Below are 22432 nucleotides of genomic sequence, written 5' to 3'. Positions count from 1 at the left end.
TTGGAAGACTCCTATTCTGATAGGGAATCCCGACATAGTGTTATTCCAGAAACATGGTTTGTAAGAAAGGAAACAGCTTGAGAGTGGGAAAATAAAGGAAAGATGCATTTTAAAATTTCATATGTGCCAAAGAACTCAACATTAGCACTTCTTGGTATTTGTCCCAGAGAGATGAAAACTTGTGTTCATATATTTACATTCACGTTCATCGCAGCATTATTTACAATAGTCCAAAGACGTGAACAACCGGATGTCCTTCAGTCTGTGAATATACAAACTGATACATTCATATAATGGGATACTACACAGCAACAAAAAGGAATAATAGGCCATCAACACCTGCAAGAACTTGGACTGATCTCAGGGGCATTATGCTGAGTGAAAACAATCTCAGAAAATTTCATACTTTATAATTCTGTTTCTATAACAGTATTAAATAGTACAACTATAGAGATGGAGAACAAGTCAGTGGTTGCTGGGTTAGGGTTGGGGGGAGGGTCTGACTATCAAGGGGTAGCACGAGGGAGTTTCTTTGTAGTGATAGAATAGTCTTATGTCCTGATTGTGGTGGTGGTTACATGATTCAGTGCATCTATACGTGAGATAAACTATCATAGTACTATAAGCAGACACAAAATAAGTGTAGGTAATAATGAATCAAGTTTGTAGTCAACAATATTATACCAGTGTCACTTTTCTGATTTTGATAATGGATTGTAGTTATGTAAGATGATACCTTTGGGAAGATACAGCCTGGTGAAGGTATAAGGAAATTCTGTACTATTTTTGAAACTTCTTGTGAGTCTTAAATTATTTCAAAACAAAAAATTTAGAAATTTAACAAATTCCATTTATGATTTATGAGTCATGGGGCAGACATTCAGCCAACTATCTTGGAGTACTGGAACCAAGGAGTAGGAAACCATCTTAAGGAATACTCTTTCTCTTATTGTTGCTTCTCTTGGTCATGACGACTTCATTCTATCTCTTCAAAATTGGCTTTTTTTTCCTTTTTTTTTCTTTTACTTCTCCAACCCATGTGACACAAAGTGGGCAAGTCGCAGTTTCCAAGTTTTTAAATCCTCTCCATTCATGAGACCAGGCCAAGATAAAACTGGAATTTCCTGATCTACCTCTCTGATACACTTGATTTCACAGTGCTTGCTCATTTCCCATGACTTCCTCTAGCAATTTTACTTTGGGGTATCTAAGCTCTCTAAGAGAGGGTTCAAACCCTTTACTTCCCTAACATGGTTCATTTTGGCTTCTGTTTTCTACATAAGTGATACATATTGTTCTTGAGCCCCTTACATGAGGTTTTATCATCGAAAGTAAAAATAGATCTTTATCTTTATATTTGCAAGTGACCTGGTAAAAATACTTTTTTCTTGATCCTCAGACATTTTTGCCTTCCACATAACCAAAAGGCAAGATGATGGCTCAAATAACCTCAAAAGCCTGTCTCCGCCCCCCCCCCCCCCCCCCCCCCCCACCGCTACCTTTATGAAGTCTCCCTTATGTGCAGGGCTCTGCCCTGGGGAAAGAAGCAAGTACAAATATGGACAACATACAACCCAATGAGTAAGATGGAGACATGGAAACGGACTGTTACCACACAGGGTAGATAGTGAGGTGCTGTGAGAAAGGGACAACAGATTATAGACTTCAGGAGAAGATTTTTTTAGGGGAGGGTTCTTGTGACCAGGGAGAAGAGAAGAATACATTTGAAATTGAGCTTGAAGAATCAGTGGAAAGTGAACACATTACAGAAAAGGGAAAGGAACTCCCTGTAAAAACCCGGTATGGTAAATAGTAGAAGCTCAAAAACTTTGTTCAATGAGTAGGTGCCCTTTACATTAACAACAGCATAAAGTACCCAGTTTCTGGATGAGCGGACTGAAAGGTCACAAGAGGAGTTATGTGAGGGCTCTGGAGGGTAGATAGGAGTGCGATGAGAAGTATCATTGTGGTGTTTTTTTTTTTTTAATTATTTTGTTGCAACAGCTTCTCTATACTATTAATAACACAGAAGAAAAACAGATTTCACTTACTTTGTTAGGCTGACCCTTAATGGAAATTTCTATTGCCAAATTCTTTAGTGCTTAAACCATCATGGATTTTCAATCTAAAAGCCATGGCCTATCTCATTTGTTATCACACTGGGTCTTAACCTACAGGGGATTTTCTATTACTTAAGCCAGTGGCAGAGGGAGAAAACTCAGGTCATCTGATGAATTGATACCGCAGAGAGAATGACTGAGAGCATTTGTCCTTTGTTGGTTTATTAGATACATCACTGTTTTGTTTTTATTTGTGTGCTTCTGTTAACACACAAATTGCTTCAGTTCTTTAACTTACCTCAGTCTACTTTAATAACATAATGGTACTTCATATAGAATACAGGGGCCTCAGAACAGTCTATTTCCATTCCTTTCTCCCCATTGCTCGTACAAGTGTTGTGAAACATTTTAGTACCACATTTACAAACCCGACCTTTTGTTGTTATCATTTTGGCTTTAAAAAATCAATAACTTTCAAATAAAGTTGAACATGAGATTAAAAAGTCTTACATATTTGCCACATATTTGTCATTCTGGTACATTTTATTCCTGTTTTTAGATCCAGGTTCCTCTCTGGAATCATTTTCCTTCGGCTCAAAACCGTTATCATTTTTTAACATTCAGGACTGCTGGCAACAAATTTCTCTCAGCTTTTATTTGCCTAAATATGTCTTTATTATGCCTTCATGTTTAAAGATATTTTCGCTAGATTTAGAATGGTAATCCGGTAAATATTTTTCCACCACTTTTAAGGTGGTTTTTCATTTTCTTTTGGTTTGTCTGATTTCTTCTGAGATGTCTGTAGTAATTGTTTTCTTCATTCCTCTGTATGTCCTATGTCTTTCTTCCTATGGCAGATTTAAAATTTCATTATCATGGTTTTCAGAAATGTATTTATGATGTGTCTTGATCTGGTTGTGTGTGTGTGTGTGCATGTGTGTGTGTGTTTATGTGTATGTGTATATATCCTGCTTAGGGTCCACTGAACTCCATGGATCTGGAGATTTAGTTTTCATTGCATTTAGAAAATTTTGGGGTGTTATTTCTCTATCCCCCATACACATACTCTCCCTATCTTTCTGGGACTCCGTATTTACATATGCTAGACAACTTCGCATTAAGTTATTGGTCCAAAGCTGTATTCATTGTTTAATCTTTCCTCTGTGTTTCAGGTTGGATTGTTTCAATTACAATGTCTTCAAGTTCATTGATCTTGTACATTAATCTGATTGGCTGTTATTCCCATACATTGAATTTTTTACTTCAGGTATTTTATTTTTCATGGTTAAAATTTCCACTTGGAAACTTCTGATATCTTTCCTTTCCCTTCATGTTATATTCATATTCTTTGCTTAACTCTTACACAGAGTGAACATATTCATAAAAGTAGTTTTAAAGACGTTTTCTGATAATTTTTTATTTCTGTCATATCTTTGGTCTATTTCTATTGACAGATTTTTCATTTGATTCTTGGTTAAATTGTCCTTCATTTTTCTTAGTTAGTAATTTTTTGCTTGTATGTTACACTATAAAGTTGATATTATTTAGGCTCTTACTTTTTTGTCTTCTTATGAAGAGTGTTAAAAAAATGTTTTGGCAGTCTTTAAAGTTACTTGAAGATTAATTCTACTATTTAAGCATTATTATTAATAGTCTACTGTGGTTTTTACTATAGGCCAAGTTTTACCCCACTATTGAATGCTCCACTCTGGCTGATTGGAATTCATTTGAACTCTGGATATTGTTCTCCCTGAGAATTCTTTCTCTGGTTTATAGATTTTTCACTTTATGCATATGTAGCTAAGTATCCAGCAGCAGCTTCCAAGGTGCCTGGTACAGATTTCTGAAGCTTTGTCTCTATGCAGTTCTCTTCTCTCTGGTACCCATCCACAATACTAGCTACCACAATACTAGCTATCCATCTCTGCAATGCAATAAAAACACTGACATCTGTCTGTTTGGGTTCCTTTGCTCCCCATCAAACTCTAGCAGGTGATTCTAAGCAGAAAACCTGATTTGCTTTCCTTCTCTCAGGAATCAGTCCTGTGCTGCCTGTGGTCCAGTGTCTGAAAAGAGTTGTTTTATATATTTTGCTTAACTTCCAGTTGTTTACATCGGAGAACAAATCTTGTCACACTTACTCCCACCTGACTGGAAAGCCAAAATTTCCATATATTCTTCTGGAAAGTCTGCCTTTTGCACCTGCAATGAACTAGACAGTGCTCCTCTCTCCATAAGGTGTCAAACATGTGATTGTTACAATCACTCTCGTTTCTGAGAGACGCACTGATCTTTATCTTATTTAAGTTATCCTGAGAATTAAAATATCCATTGCCATTTAAAAGAGATGGTGGTGTTAGGTAGAAGCTAGACTTGAGCAGTGGAAGGAATGCCCTGAGGCAGAGTCCCAGGTCCTTGAAGGGGAATGATTGAGACCTCAGCTGCAGGCAAGGATGGTGATTAAAAAGCTACACATAAAGCCCAGGAGTACAATATCCTGACTTCCTGGCTTCTAAGACTTTGGGGCTGACAGATCAAAGAGCAACAGGAGCAGACAGGGCTCTCCTCTTCCACCTCTGGCCCAGGGTAATCCCTACCCTCATTGAAATACATTTGCATTGTGGATACAGCTCCCCTCCCCCCAACACCATGGAGGAAAGGCTGCCGGGATGGTTCCAGTACACACTTTGCAGGATGAAAAAGTCCTCCTCCCAACCAGTGGGAGGAGTTTCCAAAAGGATTGGAAACAGTCTCCATTAGGGACCACTCCAGGGTATGTCACAGCTCCTCCCGGCCCAGAGAGACCCATAACAATCTCAAAACAATGTAGGGGCTGGTTCTACCTGGAGGAACCTGCCCTGCTCCCCCACCTTGAGAGTGTAGTTTGCTTTAGTAAACTGCTTTGTGCTTGCTACTTTCCTTCTGGCTGTCTTTGTTCAAACCCAGATCCCCACTTAAATCTTCCCATGGGAAATCCAAGGACGGAGACCCCTATTCACACAACACAGACTCTCACCTGTAACTGTGGTACTTGAAACAAAATTTCACAAAACCTTTACCTCCAGTTTCCATTGAAACCTGCCTTTATGGGGTTATAATGCATAGCACATTTATTTGGTTTAGCTATTGGCTGCTTGATATGTTTTCCCCATTTTCAGTAGCTTCCCAGATCAGTTTGAACCCAGTGGTGACAGAAGCAGTTAGAGTAATACTACCCATTGTGATGCTACATAATTCATGTTTAATTTCAAAATTCAATGAACACCAGGTTTCCCCTGCTATTCAAAAGAAGAGCATTCCTATGAAACATTGGCAAGAGTATCCCCCACTTCCTGCATTAAGATGGTAACAGCAGTTTTCATAAGATCAAAAATGATCTTTGGATTTCTTTTGGTTAGTGAAAACAACCACTAACATAGGTCTTTTGTGAGAACAAAGTGGTATGATGCCAACTTTTGGAAAGCAGGAGATACCTGAAGATGCTACCAAAAAATAGACGCTTTTATAAATGCACAAAATAAATCACGAAAGTCTCTTCCAAAGAGGGTTCCAGGCTTAGAGAGTTTTAGTCCGACAAATGGTGGAAAGGAAGGGAATGCAGAAAGAGGGCAAAGAGAGAGTAGCCAGGAATTCAGCAAAGTATATATTTCCTGTATGTTTCAGGGCCCTGTCTCACAAAATAATGCCCAGGAGGCAGTCACAAATTTATATAGCCTTCTATGTTGGTGTATACCCAAAGGAATTAATCTTGCAGTCTCTTTGTATCTAACAATAAAAAGCTTTCCCTGGTTTACTTCCTCTCCACAGTCTTTACAAGGCGATTTCAAAATAATATCTATTCTGTAAATATATGAGCATATGAATCAAATGTAAGTTAACAGATTTCTATGTAAAAATCATTGATAAATAGCAACCTGTGGCAGAGTGTGGCAAATAGGCAAAGGGACAGGAAGGGGCTTGAGAGGAAAGTGGAGCCACTCAGCTGGGGGGGGGGGGCATCAAGATCAACTCCATTAGTTACTAAATTACTTAATGGTTTTATTGATGACTTGCTAGAAGATATACAGGTGTTCGGAATGAATCTTTTTAACTTGCAAAATAAACGTTAAAGGTGGGGGCGGAGGGAGATCTCGTGCTTGACCTAGAAAAGGTAGAACTCTGAAAGCAGTAACACCAGTGAGACAAAGAACAGGTAGCAGCAAATTATAAATGAATTTGTAAAGCATCAGCCAGTTAAAAAAACCAAAAAGTCTATCCTATAATAACCCTGAAGATAGACCTGCCTGCCTCCAGCCCTTAGTGGAGCCTTTTGATTTGAGGGGGTTTTACTGTTTGGTTTTTGTAATGATATTTAATAGGTGTGTCAACAAGAACTAAAAAGTATGTTGTGGTGTGTGTGTGTGTGTGTGTGTTTCAGTTCTCCAAATTTAAACTTAGAACATGAAGACATTAAAAAGATTTTTTTTTACAAAGCAAAAGTTTATTTAATTAGACCAAAACTTGCACAACTATTTATGCTGCCCTTGACCTCCCCGTACGTGTCCAGGTGAGAGCTCTTCATCTTCCTTCCTCCTTTCCTGTTGAACTTGAGCAAGGCCATGAAACTTCTTGCCTGCTGAAGCTCACACTGGCCCTCCTCACCTTGAACTCCTGATTTTCATACAGTCTGATATGAAGTTTGTTTTAAATCAACTGGTCTTTATGATCCTTAAGTAGATCACGTGTTATCACAGTCATTGGAGTAATTGACTTAAAAGTTCCCCCAGGTCCAGGTCTGCTTTCTTGTTGTTGCTTCCCTTGCTGGGCACAGAGGGACAGTGATTTATCTGGTGGTTTGGGTTCCAAATGTCTCATAATAAATGTGGAAAGAAAAATCTCTAGTTTTAATAAATATTTCTACCAGTTGTTTATTTAATATTAACATCTCCAATGACAGTACTTATTTCTTCAACATACGTTTGTAATAGGTAATAAGGACTCTGAAAATATTTAAATATAAACTCAAATACCTTTAGGGACCACGCACGTCATAAGGCAAGCATTTGGGCCTATGAGAAAAGGGATGTGAGGCTTGTGGAAAACCCAGAAAGCCTAACTCTCATACCAACTCTATGAAGTAAAAATAGCTTCTTAACTCCATTTTACAGGTGGGAAACTGAGACAGAGAGAGAGTAAGTGATTTATCCAAAGTCATAAATGGGAGTTAAGATGAGAGTTAAATTCAATCCAGGCTGTCTGGCACCAAAACCTATGCTCCAGGTGGTCAGAAATGGAGTTGGGAACTACACAGAGCAGGAGGTCTACAAGGACTGCATGTTATAGGAACAGATAATAACCACAATTGGTTCAACAATCGGGACTACATTCAAGGGGGAAATAAAAGGACTTTAATGCCAAAGCTCCTTCCTTTTTCTCCCTTAGGAAACTTTCACATCCCTCTTGTAGATGAGGAGTCCATCCCCAAGTGAAGCCAAGTCAGGGCCATCAAGATAAGTGCCCAATGGCATCTCAAGCAAGAGTGCAGTCCTATTGGATGAAGGGTCCTGGAAGAATGCAACAGGCATGGGTAATGTGGTGGGGATGTTCAAACACAGGCCTGAAGGATGCATGGAGAGGAGGACCATCCATCAAGTATCTCCAGAATCCATCAGAGAGCGAGGAAGCATTTCAATAGGCAATGCCCATATGAAAATATGGGGATTAAGTGGAGGCACTCTAAATCATCCATTTAGAGATGGTTCTTAGGATAAAAACTAACAAACCTTTTGATTTCCTGAAATCTAGCCATTTTCTTAAATACCTATTAAGAATGAACGATGTTAATTCATCTCTTCATTAAGATTACTGGAGTACACTACCCAGGTAGTTCATTCACTGCCATCATTACTAAAATCCTGTCAGTAAGAAAGGCCATGAGTTTTCTCACCATCCCATTCCTCCTCAGTTTTCATGCTCCCTTCCTGCCATTCCATGTCCTCTTACCCGCCCCCGCCACACACACACACCATAGGCTTTACCATATCCCTGAAATTTTAAAGAAGAGGAAGGTGGCTGAACATAGGCTTGACTTGACTTCACTCTGGCTAGACAGACTATAACGAAAAAAAAAATATGGTGACACAAGGGCTGTATGCATGAGTGTTGGGTCAGTACTAGCAGGTCAGTACCTGCTTTAATGACCTTTACAATCCCAATCCCCGACGTGGCTGGGAAACTTAATTAGGGCATTTCAGTCGTTGTGAGCACCTCCGATGAACAGGTCGTATATTGAAGTAATTCTGAAAGATGTTTTCCACTTCTGCAGATTTCCCAGGGGATGCTCAGTAGGCTAGACACAGAAAATCTTTCTGCCTTTTGCTCTTTTATCCACACTCTCTGATGGAGCTGATTGCAGACTCAGTCAACTTGTTATACCTGTCGGCCAACTGGAAGGAGGGGAAGAAAGAAAAACCACTTCTAGTTATTTGTCAGGCTCAATGCTAAGTCATGTGGTTCCTGAGTTTTAACTGAAGGGTGTGTGTATGTGTGTATGTTACTGTTAACTTGGATCTATGTAACTGTACCTTGGGACTGGCAACAATTGAATGGGAAGTGACTTTCACAGCTGAGTAACTTTTTAATTTTTCTTAACAAAACATGCGCTGGTGTTAGTAGGGCTCCATTGGTAATCATGGCTGGCTCCATGATGTGGTACCTTGGCTGGTAATTGCCCTCAGTGGTTTCCAAGTGTTTGTGTATCCTAAGAATATATAAGCATCAGGATAAAAGGCTGGTCTCCCGTTGGTGCAATACAATGCTCTGATGTCTGGGTGCTTTGATGAAATGATGAGGCATGCCAGAACTGTCAAAGCTTCTGGGCTGACTGCTAAAGGCCTCTGAAATGATTCTCTCTTCTAAAAGGCAATGGGCCAGGATTGAAAAAAGAAGCCAGCTCACTTGGAAATGAACATACCTGTTTGGTGGGAAAGGGATTTTCCAGGCTTAATTCCCTGTAATTCTCTGGTAGCTGTCCATGGCTAGAATTGATCATGTCCCCATATCTTCCCTTTAGCCCCATGACAAAGCCACGTGTCCTTTTCCTTGGAAAACTGCCTGTTACAAGTCGGTGCTGCAGACTTGCCCTCTTCCATTCCCTGCATTGGTATAACTCAAGGTTGTTTTTCTAATTCTAAGCTTAATAAAAAAGCTCTTTCATTAATAAACAGAGTTTTAACTCTTCTATACCGTAGGATCACATCTCCTATTTCTATGGCAACACCTTTATATAGGAGATCATTTCTTTTATCTTGACTGTGGATAGTGTTATTTGGACTATGGAAACGTTTTATTATTAGTTTCCTAAACTCTCCCTATCCTAGCTCCAACCCTACTGTCCCTTCTTAACTCCAGTTGTCACCTGTATTTGATTAACTGTGTAGCTATTGAGTCAATCCCCAGTAGCCATGCCCTCTGCCTAGTCATGGGCATCATCAGTCACCTTTTCATACTTGGCTGTTTACTTATTCAAAAAGTATTTATTGTTGCACTGGCTAGCTATAGGAAGCATGGCACAGTCCATCTTTTCAAAGTCTAATAAAAAAGATAAATGAGAAGAAATTATGGCTACAAGAAAGCACCCTTGAGTCAGAGGACAATCTAAGAAAAGTAAGAGTTTAAAGAGAATCTATCATATGGGATGCCTGGGCGGCTCAGTTGTTTGAGTGTCTGCCTTCGGCTCAGGTCATGATCTGGGATCTAGCCCCACATCGGGCTCTCTGCTCAGTGGGGAGCCTGCTTCTCCCTCTCCCTTTGCCTGCTGCTCTGTCTGCTTGTGCTCTCACTCTGTGTCAAATAAATAAATCAAATATTTTAAAAAATTAAAAAATAGAGATAAGCCATTATCTGCAACCAAGTGTGTGTGCTGGAAGTGCTGAAGTAATTACATAGGATATGTAAATGTGAATTATGTTATTTATTGAGAGCATTGATTGTTGGACAGCACTAGGTACACTAATTCACTAAATATGCTTATTTTAGTATATGTCTGTGCTAGGAATTGTGCTTAAAGACACTGCAGATACTAAGTGATGCCATCTGTTCTCTACTTCAGGGAGGTTACAGTCTACTGATCCAGAAAGTGATCCAAACATTGTATTAGGGTGAGAAAAGTGCTATGACGTAGGAGTCACAGGAGGACCTGGGTATCCATAAATGGGCACTCAGATTAGCTGTGGAGAGCACAGGGTTCCCAAGGAAGGCTTTCTTCCTTTAAGATTGGGCTTTATCCAAGTTGAAAACAGAAGAAAGAGTATGTGTGAAGAATCAAACACAGAAAATTAGCATGACTCTTTCTACATAGCAATAAGCATAAACTAATATTATTACTCAGTATGTTTTTTTGGAATGAGTTTGCACTTTCAAAGCACCTGTAGTTCATGATGAAATTTAATCTGCATTTTGATTGGAAAAAAGAAAAGATGCATATTGTTTCATCAGTCAAGAGGAAGCAAGCAAAAGTGCACTGTCCTAATGAGCTGTGTCTACCCTGGAGCTCCACTGCCATATTTGCTGCTGAGATGAAGCCGCTGGAGGTCTTGTGTCTTTCCTCTGAGATGAGAGCTTCACCCTGTTCTTTGTCAGGGCAGGCCTTGCCCGGTGAGGGATATGGTGGAGACAGCCACACTCCCCTTCATGCCTCACAAATGATAATTTAGATGTTATTCGGAGCTTTGCCACTCAGGAATGTATTTCTAAAAACAATTTTAACAAACTGTTCACTCAGTGGAATCTCAGCTAGAAGGTAAAATGCATGCACATGGCCTGAGGATAGTTACTCGAGAGACTTCCTCGGAATCAGCCTAGGTGAACCTACAAGATGTGAGAGCCTCTCAAGAGAGATTTAAAACTGAAACTGATTCTATCAAAACTGTCTTGGCTACACGGATAAATATCTTCCCATCCGGAAAAGTAGAAATATCTGAGAATGAAGACAAATGTGAAAATATTCTTGACATCAAAGAAGACCTGAGGTGTACAAACTTGATGTAGGACATAACTAGCAATTAATAGCCTTGTCAGTCTCTAGGCCTCTTCTTTGCTCTGCTCTATGAACACTGTTAGTAGCACATGTAAATATTCCAAACGCTTGTTACATGATGGAACTAAATTAAATTTTACTTGTTTATTTTTAATCAATGGGGAAACCTGAAGGACCAGTAGGCAGGTAGAATGGCCTTAGGCCTCTCAGTTTTCAAGCTTTGGAATTAGGAATGTATTTGAGGCATCCTCGCACCATTTCTTGTTCCAACTATTAGGCTGTTACTCCCTGCTGTACTTGGATTAATTGAGTCACTACTGGAAATTCTCTTTGATTTTCCTTTACTAATTGAAAAAGAGTTCCAATTCCCAAGTTTCCCTGCAGGCTCCATGCAGACATTATTTTGGAAACCAACATGGAAGAGAGAAAATTGCTTGTGTTTTTTGTGCTTTTTTCTAAAAAACTGAGAGAAATGTTGACCAACCAAACTATGAGCTGACTTTTAGGGTTTGATAGTCTATCAAGCCATATGTATATAGTGTATTATCCAACGTCAATCTAAAGGAAACATGCAGAGATGTGATCTTTCTTCCTCTCAAGATGAACTGTAGTTATAGCACATTTTGTCATCCTGACCTTCAGTATTTTATTAAAAGGTAAATATTACATTATATATGTGTATTTATAAAAGGCCTGAGTTTCACAACGTTTTTGCTAGATCTCATTGACCTGCAGTTTGAAGAATTTGCTCCACTAGAAAATGTTTTCTCTTTCAAATTCTTCAAAGTGTAATGATTATTAATAATCTTGTCTTTTCTTTTAGAGACACTTATGAATGTTTTGATTAGAAATATTAATAGGCTGAAAGTGTTTATTTTAAAAAATATAAGAAACATCCTTATATACTCCACTTTTATTCATTGATACTTAAATCTTTTTGTTAATAACTTAGGTTGGTGTTAGAGTCTCTTTTTTGATAATTCTTATCAAAACTCAAAAACAACTTATTCTTTGGATATATTTTTTAAACTCCAAATGCTCAGAATTAAGATTACTTAAGGATCTTTAAAAACAATCATTTTATTTAATGCTGACTAGATACAATGATTTAGTGATTGCTTCATGGATACCTGGACAAGCTACCTGAAAACACCAAGTGAATCATGAGGACCTGAGGATATTAATGTGACAAAATTGCAAAGTCTGTGAAACTGGCCCTGGTAATTCAGAGACACAAGGCATTTTCAATTAGTCATTCAAATTCCTTTTCTGCTCTTCTCCTTTGCCTTTGTCTTCTTCCCCTAAGTCTTAAAATTTTAAAATAGGGTAAAAGAAACGACTTGCTAGAAATCATATATTTGCAAGTAATAGAACCAAATTTCTACTGGCTCAAATCAGGATTAAACCAGGAGATTTTCAAGGACAGTTATCTCTGAATTTGTGTTCCACGTAGCATTGGTACTAATCAGTCTTCTAAATGCTATGATGACAGAAGACTGAAACAGGGAGAAGAGTATAAAATATTTTGATGATGGAAGAAGCATACTAAAACATTTATAAACTTTTTAAATGATACACTCTGACTCAGGTAGGAGTCCATGGAGCAACCATCATGGCACCAACATATCTCCATGCGTTTGTGAACCAGGATTCTAAGCATCCATGGATATAGAGAAGAAAGCCACGGATTAGTAACAAAGGCAAACTATACATCTTTCATTATGATATGACTCCCATTTCCTGGACTGCAGAAATCTCTGGCTACAAGGCCAATGGTGTGATGAGGTGTAGGGATCTGAACTGTTCAAGGTAAGAGTGAAATCTGCATGGCTAGAAGAAGGTTGATACCATATGAGGGGCCATGTGAAGGGCATAGCTGGGGATAGAAGCCAAATGTGATGGCAGAAAAGCATTGTTAGTCATCAGAGCAAGGGCCTGAAGTGCTCAAGAAAATGATTCAAATAACATATTAGGAAAAAGAATTCCAGTTCAGATGAGGTGACAGAGTTCAGGAGATAAGCCAAATATATGCCAGTGAGTGAGGACTTCTCTGCTTGAAGGTTGGCCGCATGGTGTGAACAGATTCATTATTTAAAGGAAGTGCAAAGTTCTGATCATTTAACTTCTCTTCATGAAGAACTTGACTGGGGTTACAGAGTCATCTTAGTATGACGTGGTAAACATCAAATGAACTTCATGGCTTGATTCGTGATTTGGATGTACAAAATAGCAGTTAATAAGAAAGAAATGCTATTAGAAGTGGCCAAATTCAAGTATTCTCAATTCTTTGAAGGCAAAAGCTTGATGACATTTCATAAGAGATGTACTAATGTCATGTATGTGACTTTATACCTGAAGAATAAAAATTGGAAGAGATCATTGATGTCAAAGGTACAAAGTCAATACTAATGAGTTTTATTAGGCTGCTGATTTTTCTAAACTTAACCATTCAGAATATAATTTAATTCAAATTATATTTACCACTTATCATCTTGATTAGTCTTTAATTAAAGAGGACTATTTCATTTGTGAAATGCCAACCCATGGTGCCCTAAATACCAAGGGGGCTCTGATTTCCAAGATATTAGCTAAATTTAACATGTGATATTGGGTTAAGGGATATGCTTTCTAGAGTACATACAAACTTACGGAATTCATGATTCATTAAGAAATCCACATGCCATGCCTCAGCTGAACCATCTGAACCTTAGGAACACCAAGGAAAGCTGAATAAACCAATATTTTTGATTCAGGCTCATGAAATTTTAACAGGGTTTCCGAACTTCAGCCCATAAATACTCTGTTGAGGGTGTTGAAACTCTCAGGTTTGACTTAGAAAAAGATAAACTCAAAAAGTAGCAACTAAATAACCTCCCTTGCCTGGTGCCTCAGACATAAGTAAAAATGACAAAGGACCTATTCAAACTCTTCCACCCTCTATGCTTAAGTCCCTATTGACTATAATGACTCTCTATTATTTAGGTAAGTAAAATGTAAGGGTCTTATGAAAGGAATAAAGTAAAGCTGATATGGCATTTTATTTTATTTCATTTTACTTGATACAGTATTTTAAAAAATAAGTTATTATTCTAGCTGAGTATTGAACCTCAGCATTTTTTTCTTTTTCTGATGGAAAATTTACTCTATTTTCCTGCTTGATTAATTAATATTGAATGTGATGGGGCTTGACTAAAGCATCATCCTTAAATTTTCAACTTGGGATCAGGTTTTAATGAGATATTCTTGATACTTCAATAATTAAGCTCCATCAAATTGGTCTGACCTACCTGCCCAATATGTAATTTGCTTCACAGTAATTACAGGAATTCATTCAATCATTCAATAAATACAGTAAGTATTCTGTGTATGTTCAAGACACTGTCAGAGACTTGGGGTACCACAATAATTATGATGGACATGTTCCCTGCTGTATTAGTTTGCTAAGGCTGCTGTAAAAAAGTATCAAAACTGGGTGGCTTAAACAACAGAAATTTATAGTCTCATAGTTTTCGAGGCTAGAAGTCTAAAATAAAGGTGTTGACGCATTAAATCCTTCTAAGGGCTGTGAGGAAAGGATCTGTTCCAGGCTCCTTTTCTTGGCTTGTAGATGAACAACTTCTACCCATGTTTGTTTACATCGCCTTCCTGTATATGTGTCAGTGTTTGTGTCCAAATTACTCTTTTTACAAGGACACCAGTCGTATTGGATTAGAGACCCACCCTACTCCAGTATGACCTCATCTTAATTAATTACAAATGCAATGATTCTATTTCCAAATAAGGTTACATTCTGAGGACCTGGGAAATAGAACTTCAACATATAAATTTTAGAGGAATACAATTCAATCCGAACACCTAACCTGTGGACCTTCATTCTAATAGAGGCAGGTGACATTTAAATAACAAATTACAATAAAGTGTAATAAATGTTACACCAGAGCATGGATCACGTAGTGTGTAAGCACATAATCATGGAAAGGAAACTTTATCCAAAGGCAATGGAAATCCATTTTAAGGGTTTTTAAATAGAGTTTTGACATAATAAAATTTCACTTTTAGAAAGATCACTCTGGCTTCACTTTGGAAAATGTATCATAGGGGAGACCAGACAACAGTTGGAGTTAGTCTAGTTTAGCATAAAAACAATGAGAATGAATGAAATGGATGGGTCAAGAAATATTTAGAGCAGATTCAGTAAAACTTAGTATTTCACTGGAAAATTAGAGCTGAAGGAAAGAGGGTGTTGAAGGTGACTTCCATGTTTCTGGCTTGAAAATAGCAAATGACATTTCCTATAAAGGGAAATACAGAGAAAGAGGAGGAGAAGCTCATGTGTTCACTGATGTCCATGTTGGCATTTAAATACTCTAGATAATCCAAATGGGCCTGTTAGTGGACACAGTGGTCAGTTTTTTGGATCTCGATCTCAGGCAAGAAGGATGAACTTGAGATACAGATGAGGGGAATTGCAGAGTGTGGGTCAGAGTTTTGTCACCAAAGAGACAGCATATTGGAAAGAGGTCACAAGAAACGACCTTAATGAATAAACTATTTACAAAGCTGTTGACTGGGTTCAGGAACACAGCAAGAGTGGAGAAGTACTCTGGAATGAGCAACAACTGAAAGCAGCTACCACCTCTCGGCTTGAGGGGAACGGGCAAGGAGAAGCTACTGGGATCTCCAAGACCTACAGTTATAGAAGAAAGCCTAAGAGGAATGGTCTCTGGTAAAGAAACGCATCCACTGCTAACCCAGAGCCTGGCAGGGAAGGAGCCAGAAAGATATTAGTATCTTACCTCTCTCTTCCTGGTATCTAATTTCCTGCTGATGTCTTCCTTGACGAGAGGGAACCACCAACCAAAGAACTGATGATGCAGTTCATAAGAGATCAGCTTCCTGCAGCACAGAACAGGGTAGAGAAGAGTGGACCACAGACCTGAGAAGCAAACGAGGATATCAGCACAAGCAACATACGGAAGATTAGAACCTGGAGTTTTGATAGAGACTTAGATCATCCAGGAAGAGATGTAGACAGAAAGAAGGCCTAAGAGCAAGGTTTGCTAAACATCAGAATTTAAGTGTCTAAAAAATGAAGACATAATAATAATAAAAAAGACTTAGAGTGATTAGAAAAGCAGAGAGGTGGACATTTCATGCAGGAAAAACTCTTCCAAGGAGGAGAGAGCAGCCAACAATATTAAATGCTGTGGTGACACAAAATAAAGATAGAAGGGTATGTTAAGTTTTGCTTATATGGTGGCCATTTGGGAACTCAGTGGATAGCTTCTTTGAAATAGTAGGGCTGGTAGCCATATGGTGTCCACATAAAATACAAGGAGCATGTGAGGGAATGAAGACAACAAATATAGCTAATTTATTCCTTCAGGGGAGTAGGAAATATGAAAGCATATTTTTCCCCCCCTTTTTTTTTTATGGATTGGAGACACAAGCATGTGTTGCAAATCCCATCAATTTAGCTGATGTGGTCTTGGTCTTTGTCTGTGGAGACTGGCCAAGCCAGCTTTAGGAAGATGATTTTGCCATTGTTCCTTAGGTAGCTGTGGTCCCTCCAGGGCTGGACAGCTTTGAACAAAACGAAGAGTCAGAGGCTTGATGGATGGCCACTATTTGAAAGGTTGACATCTGGTTCTCTTTACTGCTCTGGGAATGGACTTTGTGTGTGGCTTTCCAGGGAGGGTCCACTGAACTACTAAGTCTGTTTGTTTAATTCAGTTGAGATTATCACAGTATTCACTGATGCCAATTTGATAATAGGAAGACTTTCCAGCACTCCCTTTGCTCCCTCTCACCAAGGCATTTGATCATCCCACCTATCTGGGGATTTAAACATGAATCTCTAAAGTGCTAGACCTCCTCAGAAGACCAGATGTTGGAAGAGAAAACCACTGGGCTGTTCTACTTTATCACATTTTTGTGTTACTGTGACATATGGTGTGAAGCAAATATTAGTGCATGGAAATATAGAACATCAGGATGCATCTGAGTTATCTCTCCCTAGTTACATTTGATCTGTGAATGCCGGAAACACTCCATTTCATAGCCATATTTATCATTCAAAGTAAATCATGCATTTGGGGGGCATAAAATGAGATGCTTTGGAATGCATGCGATTACCAACTATTGCATATTTCTCCAAAGAAAGATTTGAATTATATGGTCAGTAAAAAGGGTTGCTGCTTTAGAGTGTGGCAAAGAGAAGCTGAGGTGAAGGATACCTTATAATAGATTAATATTAAGCAATGTTATTTTCCCTTTCCTCTTCAGTCCTAGAAATCAATGCCTTCCAGTGTTGCCTTGTGGAGGATTTTTGTTTGTTTGCTTTGTTTATTTTGTTTCTTTTTTATTGTATAGTCATTCTTGACATTTAAAATCTGTAAATCAGACATTTATAGATCAACTAATAGTTTTCAATAGATTCCCATTGTATTTTCAGAGGTGTGTTGGTTGCATAGAAATGCACTTGACTCTAAGGCATGTTAAAAATTACATTTAAAATAATTTGCCAGCGGGAGAGAGTATTAAGATAGAAAAATCAAGAGTCAGTATTAGAGAAGCTGTGAGTAAATGCTAAATCTAGTGTTAGAGGTATGGGAAATTTCAGGAGCAAATTTAAGGTCAGCTTAGTTTCAGGAGGTTAAATGGACAATGTCAAGAATCCTGAGGGTCCAAAATAGGACTCAGCGGAAGCGCTGAGGTTACAGCAGTGAAGATGTCTTAAGGAGGAAATTCGAAACTGTCCATCTTTGTTTTGCTATCTTCGTGCTCCTTCCCTTACCCTCTGACTTGCACTACAAAAACATACAGTGGAGGTGGGATGAGGATTTTGAAATTTATACAGAAATTGCCTGACAACGAAAGTCAAATAAATACTATCCTAAGCTCTTTATTGCTTGTCAATATAAGGAATAGACTAGGGAGTACTAGCAGTATAATTTCTAGAAACTACTTTAAAAATTGTTGCCTTAAGAACCTTAAGTGGCTATCTTTCCCTCAGAAGACCTCTCTGATTTTATACATTTGTATATTTTGTCCTGCCACCTCCTCACCTCCTCCCCCCAATTCTATTCCCCAATAATTTCAACCTAAGATATGTTATTATGATTTATTTTAATAGCCCTGATTATTTAGATTCCATCTGGAAGTCACCTCTTTGGTTTCTAAGATATTAACCCACCTTTTACTCAAACTCTTTGTTGCTAATGGTTTTTGTTTGTTTGGTTGGTTTTTTAATACCGTGACCTCACATTTGCGATGAAGTATCGGGGAAGATAAGAGACTTGGCTTTCTTAGAGGCCAAAAAAACCAAAACAAACAAACAAACAAAACCCCAAAACCCTTTTGTTTCCTTTTTGTTTTCTCTCTCTGTGTGTCTTTTTCTTTCTTCTGTTCTTTTTTTTTTTTTTTTTTTTTTTTTTTTTTTTTTTTGTAAGATCCAAATTACTCCTGCTCACCAATTAGGGAAGCTCATATGCAGTCATTCCTCTTGCTTTTCTCTCTCCCTTCCCAACCTGCTGTCCTCATGATAGTCACTACACATTTACATCTTGTTTCAAGATTTATGTTTTCTGCAATGAATCTGCCTCTACTCCTCCTGGAAGACTTATGATATTCTTCCTATATGCTCCCATAGCATGTTTTTATTAAAACATTAAAGCACATTACATGTTGTATTGTAATTTTATTTCTACCCTCTCCAAACCACAATGTCCTTTAACTCAAAGCTCTAGTTTATCCTTGTCCATGTCCCTAAAATTTGGTATAGTACATAGCATTTAACAACCACAATGCTAAGAAGGAGACACAAAAACAGAAAAAAAATCATTGCTCATTCTTAGAGCAATGATAATAATACCAAGTAAAAGATAATATTTATTGAGGGTTTATTATGGTCCAAAGTTTGTCTTGGTTAATTTACGTGTTAAAAATGTTGGGAGTAGGTATGGTTGCAAGAAACAGAAAATCTCAAAGTAACAAAGAATTAAAAACGAAGTAGTCTACTTTTGCTCACATTCGAGAACTTCAGAGGCAGTAGGTCTGGACATAATACGTCACCCTATGGTAGCAAAACCCAGGTTCCTTGTATCTTGTGATCCCCATTGTCAACCTCTATTCTGAAGGTCATCTCATGCCTCAAGATGGATGTTAGAGCTGCTGGAGATCCATCATACCTAAATTGCTATCAGCAAAGAAAGATAAGGGGAGCAAACTCCTTCTCTCCATTCACTTATTTTAAGATCTCTTCTCGGAAGTTTCAGGTGGAACTTTGCTTGTGCCATATTGGCTGGAGCTAGTCACATGATCATTCTTGACCAAAAGGCATGGTGGAAAATGGAGTCTTTTTTTGTGGTAATAATGCAAAACATTTATTTTCTGTATCAGACAAAAACACAGCTAAGTAAGCCAACTCTACTGCAGCATTATAAAAATCATCCCTTCGCACAGTGTAAGATTTAAATGCACTTGCGCCAGGGCACATCCTATAGAAAAGTGGTAGAAAGATTGCTGCTGCCCTTCCGAGTACTTCCAGTACCCATCCGGGTCCTACTGCAGTACTGGTAGTCCCGATGGCTTTATTGAAATAAATCATGTTTAAAAAAATAAAGCATTTATAAAGACATGTCAAAATGCCTCACAAACCATATATTCAACTAAAACTTTATGTATTTAAATGTTGGATTTGCCTCCCACTGGTAAACCTGTATTTCACTCAAACTAAGCAATAAATCTTCCATACTGAAGTATCTTCCTTGCCCAATTAATCTAAAGGAAAAAACCTGAAATGATCAGTTAAAAAAAAGAAAAAAATGCAGGAATTAACATACCCTTTTAAATTGTTTTTAAATATTTTGAAGGTTAAAAAGGCTTAAAGTTTGTAATTCCTAGTAGGAGAACATGATCTGAGTGAATACCGCAATGGCAAACCACTATAAAATGTTTCAGTTGCATGTGGGGCAGAGGGATAGGGATTCTCTTCACAGCACCCTCGCTTTCTCCATGAGAAGGTGAGAGGTACACTAGTTTGTAGTACCGTGATGTCCACTAGCTGATCAAAGTTGCTCTTCCTTCGGCAACAGCTTTATTCGTCAGAAGGGCATTTGGCTGACAATTTACTAATGAGATTCATAAACTTTGGGTTGCTCTGATATTTTGAGGTATTTGCTGGCTTCTGGGCCACATGCTGGAAGGCCACCGTAACTTCTGGATCCTGCATGGCTGTAAGAACCTCTGGATCACTAAGAATTGTACTGAGCCCAGGCATTCCTGCCATTCCAGGCATTCCTCCAGGAAAGTCACCTGGGAAGGAGCCATGCTGAGCTCCTGATTGTCCTCTGGCATCTTCCTCCCTCTGGGCTGTCTCCTGTTCTTCCCAAGCCTTCTTAGCTCTTTCTATTCTTTATTTGACCTCCTGCTCTTCGTGCTTTTGCTCATCCTTTTTCACATATTCAGCAATTTTCAGGACCCTTGGTTGAACTTTCTTCAGCATGCACAAACATCTTCATAATCCAGTTTACAAGCATGGGCAAGATTATGTGCTGCTGCTTCCCAATGGCCCAGAGGTCTGTGTGCTTTCCTTCACCACTCATAAGGCTGAGCTGAACTAAGATTTGTTTCAACAGCTCTGTCACAGCCTCAGATGATAGCATTGGACTTCTATAATTTGATGAAGACACTGACTCTCTTGGCATAGAGAATGGCCAAGCAAGGATTCAGCTTGATCGCCCCTGTGAACAAGTCAATGGCTTTCTGTAGTTCACCATCACTTAGGGTATCAATGGCAGCCACTATTTTTTCTCATTTGCCTGATCCATCATTTTCTCAGTATGCTCTACATTTTTGTCTCCCATTTCTTGAGAGGTATCAGTATCTGGTTCAATCACACTTTCATCGTCAATCTCTAGACCACTTTCCTCACTTGATGGTTCGTCTGTCTTTATGTTTTCCTCCACCTTCTCACTATCTGTTTTTTCTTCTTTGATATTGTCTTCTGATTTAGTTTTATGAGCAGCAGGTGGTATTTTACCCACCATGCTCTCCACCCACTCCCACAGGAAGCGTATTTCCTTGATGTGCAGAATGCTTGGATCCTGCTTACACATTTTCACCAAGGCCCAGAGCACATTCAATCTGTGGGGATCCATTGTCCAGAGGCAACGGGAGGTGGCAGGAACGACAGAGGTTGCAGCCTGATCCCGGGTGTGGGTACTACCTCAGCGTGACCATGTGGAAGGGATCGAAATGGAGTCTTTATTCTGGGAAGCCATGTGACTAAATAAAAGTTGGGGATTCTCTTAGGAAAGGAAGGAAGAATTGCCATTAGAAGATAATTGGCAGTCTTTGGCATATGTATATTAACAAATTGAACCCTCTAAACAACCTTATGAGTACTAACCTCAGGGTACTCTATAAATACTATTCATTTATTTGATAAATATGATTGTGCATTACTGCATATTAGATGTAGTTCTAGGGTCCTGGGATTTGGCAGGACACAAGGCAGGCAAGCCCCTGTCCTCTTGAGGTTTTATTTTAGTTAGGAAGGCAGACATTAAACAAATACATATATGATATGCTATATGGTGATAAAATTAATGAAGAAACGTGAATCGGAGTGAGAGAATAGTGTATAATGCAGTTAATTTAAATAGAGGGCTCCTGAAAGGACTTTGAAGAGATGACTTCTGAGCAACGATCTGAATGGAGCCCTGAGAGCATCAGGGAGAGGAGGTTTCCAGGCAAAAGGGGGAAAAAAAAAACCCTTCAGTTGGACATTAGGGAATTTGTAAAAATGCTGGTAAATATGGAAATAAAATCAAAGAAAGAGAGAGCAGGGTCAGCCTACATAAAGTTACAGCAACTGTATGAGTTTTATTTTGAGTTTATGGGGTCACTGGAGTTTTGGGACTGGTGAGTGAAATGATTAAATTTATGTCTTAAATAAGCCATTTTGGACTCAGACAGTAAGGGGCCAGTGGGGTAGGAAGCAGAGTGAAACCAAAGAAAGCAAAAAGAGACTATTTCAAGAGTGTAGGTGAGAGATGATGATAGCCTTGATGAGGATGGCAGTAATATTGAATATGGTAAGTGATAAGAGGCAGGATATACTCTGAAAGCAGAGCTGATGGATCTGATGTAGTAAGAGTGAAAGGCACCAAGGATGACTTGTAGACTTTTAGAATGCTTAATTTTATGTGTCAACTTGGCTAGACCATGGTGCCCAGTGTTTGGAATTGGTTCTCCAATCTTATTAGATTAAAAGGCACTAGTGAATGCTTCCATTGGTGAAGAGAATATGGATAGTTTGTGGAGTGATGTGACAATAGAGATTCACAAAGTA

General features: G+C 38.6%; 1 pseudogene; it reads right to left on the bottom strand.

Moving 5' to 3' along the window:
- Positions 1-20173: 20173 nt before the first annotated feature.
- On the bottom strand, positions 20174-21236 carry LOC100479082 (annotated as a pseudogene).
- Positions 21237-22432: the final 1196 nt, after the last annotated feature.

This window comes from Ailuropoda melanoleuca, chromosome 14, assembly GCF_002007445.2.
Source record: "Ailuropoda melanoleuca isolate Jingjing chromosome 14, ASM200744v2, whole genome shotgun sequence".
Lineage (NCBI taxonomy): Eukaryota > Metazoa > Chordata > Mammalia > Carnivora > Ursidae > Ailuropoda > Ailuropoda melanoleuca.
The sequence above is the reverse complement of the archived record's forward strand: the minus strand, read 5'-3'. Positions and strand labels throughout refer to the sequence as shown.